A 4,593-nucleotide genomic window follows, 5' to 3' on the forward strand; every position below is an offset into this window, starting at 1 on the left:
CTATCTATCTATCTATCTATCTATCTATCTATCTATCTATCTATCTATCTATCTATCTATCTATCTATCTATCTATCTATCTATCTATCTATCTATCTATCTATCTATCTATCTATCTATCTATCTATCTATCTATCTATCTATCTATCTATCTATCTATCTATCTATCTATCTATCTATCTATCTATCTATCTATCTATCTATCTATCTATCTATCTATCTATCTATCTATCTATCTATCTATCTATCTATCTATCTATCTATCTATCTATCTATCTATCTATCTATCTATCTATCTATCTATCTATCTATCTATCTATCTATCTATCTATCTATCTATCTATCTATCTATCTATCTATCTATCTATCTATCTATCTATCTATCTATCTATCTATCTATCTATCTATCTATCTATCTATCTATCTATCTATCTATCTATCTATCTATCTATCTATCTATCTATCTATCTATCTATCTATCTATCTATCTATCTATCTATCTATCTATCTATCTATCTATCTATCTATCTATCTATCTATCTATCTATCTATCTATCTATCTATCTATCTATCTATCTATCTATCTATCTATCTATCTATCTATCTATCTATCTATCTATCTATCTATCTATCTATCTATCTATCTATCTATCTATCTATCTATCTATCTATCTATCTATCTATCTATCTATCTATCTATCTATCTATCTATCTATCTATCTATCTATCTATCTATCTATCTATCTATCTATCTATCTATCTATCTATCTATCTATCTATCTATCTATCTATCTATCTATCTATCTATCTATCTATCTATCTATCTATCTATCTATCTATCTATCTATCTATCTATCTATCTATCTATCTATCTATCTATCTATCTATCTATCTATCTATCTATCTATCTATCTATCTATCTATCTATCTCTCTATCTATCTCTATCTATCTATCTATCTATCTATCTATCTATCTATCTATCTATCTATCTATCAATCAATCATTAATCAATCAATCAATCAATCATCAATCATCAATATTAATAAATGAAGCTTTTTTCGAGCGATTACAGCGAGTCCAATTTTAGAGAAACACTTCGAGCTATATTAAAGTCTTCAAATTTTATAAAATACTAAAGTAAATCTTTAATAAATATTTAAGAATGAAGAGGATAAACTTCATGAATCGGATAAGAAAAAAAACTGTATCAACAGCTAAACATATTCTAATTCACGTGAAATACTTTAGATAGATCTATCCTAAAGATTTTATGATTAGATTTTACACTTAATATTCATCTCTAAATCGTTGATAGTTTATGAATTGAAGTCAACTGCAATTAATTTGATTAGATTTCATACTTAATTAAATAATGAATTAAAATGAGCCTAAAAAATAGATAAGATTGTTATACATATTATAAAATGTCCTATGATTGGAGTTTTGAAACACTACCTCGAAAAACCGAGATGGTAATGCCTTCAATTATCTTGGCCTGATATTGGGGGTCTTACAAAGTGGTATCAGAGCAATGATTTTGGAACCTAAACCAATGAATCAAAATGAACTTAGGTGTGTTTAATAAAATGAACTCGACATGAGTATAATAGGAGATCAGTTTGAATGAGTAGGCGCCCTCATATCAAAACTAGTGCCTATTGTCTCGGTTTGTCACCATGTGGATGGTCATAAGTGTGGGTGAACGCTATGTTAAACATATTGTGGATGCATGTATACTATGATGAATTGTTAAATTCTTGCATGATATAGTTATCCATGTGGTATATGATAACATGTGAAAAATGGGTGAGTGGGTTAATGTGGGTAATATGTTTTAGAAGTGATCAGTGCGTGTTGGTATGAGGGACGTTAGTCCCGAATCTTAGCATTTTGATATCATATGCATGTTTGAACTAATTAGTGCCATCGTTAAGGCATGAATATTGATGATTGTTAGTAGAGTAGTTATGAGTATGAAGGTAATGTGTTAAAGACGGTGAGTATGATGCCGTATGAGCTAACTCGGGATGGGTCACCGATAGTCGGTGGACTCCTGAACCTTCTTTGTGATGCACGGAATACCATAGTTCAATTTAATCGAGAATTGAAGGCCGTGGAGGATCACTCGAGTGAGTACATGGCCACACTCGACCAAGAGAGGGTAGCACTTGACCGAGTGGACGAGTCATTCGACCGAGTGAGCGAATTCCAAAAACTGGTAAACTTCTGGAAAATGGTCACTCGATCAAGTAACCATGTCACTCGATCGAGTGCCCTCAGTACTCGACCGAGTGAGTCTGACAGGCTGAGAAACTCGTGTAAAATTTGCTTTTCTCTATCTTATCTTCTTCATTTCTACTTCGAACGTTATAACTCCAACATCAAAATTTATCTAAAACTAATTCCAAAACTCCATTTTTGTGATTTGTTGTTTGGATTACACTTTCCTACTCCACTTTTCTTCATCCGTTTTCTCTAATTTGACCATGTAATTGTTTAAGTCATGATAGTAATTAACTTTTTACACCATTAATGTGGTCAAAAATCAAATTTTTATGTTAAAATTTTGTCCACCATGGATGAACTTAAAAGCTTGTGTTCTTGAGTCAATGCTTGAAATTTGGTGCTTGTTTGTTGGATTTAGTTGACCAACAAAGGCCTAAGCTTTGTGGTTAATGATAGATCTTGTCTTTCATGTGGATTTTTTTTATTTTTTTATTTTATTTTTTTGAAGAAAACACCCATACAAGTATTAATTCATTAATGATAAATCATACTCTGCTGCAAAATTCGCAACAGAAGGTAAAACAGACGGCCAAACAGTTTTGTCACCTACCCTAGGTAAAACATGAGCTAAAGCATGAGCTACAGAGTTATTAATACGACTAGTATGAGACCAAACAACTGAATCAAAAGAAATGCATAAAGATAAAATGTCATCAATTAAAAGAGAAAACGAGCTGCCCTTTGCGTTTCTCCAAAAGCGCATCGATCACTTAAGGCAGTCACTCTCCAAAACCACCCGCCTATGACCACGTGTTTGAGCTTCTTGCAATCCGTCCAGCACCGCTACAGCTTCTGCAAAGCGTGGCTCCCACTCCACATCCCGCCTTATCGTGAGACCCCACTTTACCCCTCCACGGTTGTCACGACACACCGCCCCCGTACTAACCCCTTCCCCATCCTTTACACCTGCATCCACATTTATCTTAACAGCCCCTTCCGGTGCCGGTGTCCAACCTTCTGGTTCCCTTTCGCCAGCGCACTCCCTCCTTCCTCGCCTTCCACCCCCAGCATGCCCCACCTCTCCAACCCCTTCCTGCATAATATCCATAACACGCCTAACCACTTTGTCCGGATCCACCCGCACCCCTTCGAAAGCCACCTTATTCCTGTGTTCCCAGATAGCCCAACACCCGATCATAAACTTCCCGTAATCCTCCGCTATAAAGACTCTCCACCTATCCTCTATCCATCCCCGCACATCTCCATCCACCCCCCACGCAACGTCCTCTCCTTCCCACTCCAGCCCAATAGCATCCCACACCCATTTTGCCACACTACAACCGCGAAATAAATGTAAAGACGACTCAGAATTAGAATGACAAAAATAGCACAGAGAAGACTTACCTCTAGTTCTAGCTGCTATGTTGTCCAAGGTTGCCAAGACTCCGCTACACAGTTGCCAGAAGAATAGCTTAATACGAGGCCAAACCCGAACCTTCCACAACCGGTTCCACAACCACCTCTCCCTTTCCCAATTTGAAGGACCCCCCCGCGTAATTATCATCCCCAACCAAACTCGCGTAAGCTGTTTTGACAGAGTACTCACCATCACGCTCTAAACTCCAGAACCATGCGTCTCTCGGCCCATTAGGACTAAGGCGTATATTACGGATGCGTTGTACCTCAAAAGGCAAAAAGAAATGTGCAAGAGCCTCCTTATTCCATTCCCTGCCATGCGGTGTGAGCAAATCCGCCACCCTCAAGTTCTCATTGCCCGACCCACACGGTGAGATCACCAACCCACGATTGCTCCCATCGACCCAAGCCTGCCCCCACACCCTTGTATCACAACCGTCTCCAATTCTACGCCTCAACCCACGCTCCAATACATGCCGAACCCCCACAATACTCCGCTAAGTATAACTCGGCCTATAACCCACCTCCGCCTCCATAAACGAACCCGGGTTATAGTACCTGGCCTGCATCACCCGTGCCCAAAGACACTCGGGATCGACAACAAGACGCCATGCCTGCTTCTCGAGGAGTGCATCATTGTAGACCTCAAGGTCACGAAACCCAAGACCCCCAATGCATTTAGGCCGGCACAGCTGTTTCCAAGCAACCCACGAAATGCCCCTCTTCCCTTCCTCATGTCCCCACCAAAACCGCGAGACCATCAATCGGAGAACATTACAGAAATTCGCCGGAATTTTGAACACACTCATCACATAGGTAGGGAGGGAATTGGCCACAGCCTTTATAAGAACCTTTCTACCAGCCCTCGACAATATTTTCCCGCGCCATCCCTGTAAACGTTTGCTTAGCTTGTCACGGAGAATATCGGTAAGAACTTTTTTAGATCTTCC

The sequence above is a fragment of the Silene latifolia genome, chromosome Y (assembly GCF_048544455.1).
Source record: "Silene latifolia isolate original U9 population chromosome Y, ASM4854445v1, whole genome shotgun sequence".
Taxonomy (NCBI): Eukaryota; Viridiplantae; Streptophyta; class Magnoliopsida; order Caryophyllales; family Caryophyllaceae; genus Silene; species Silene latifolia.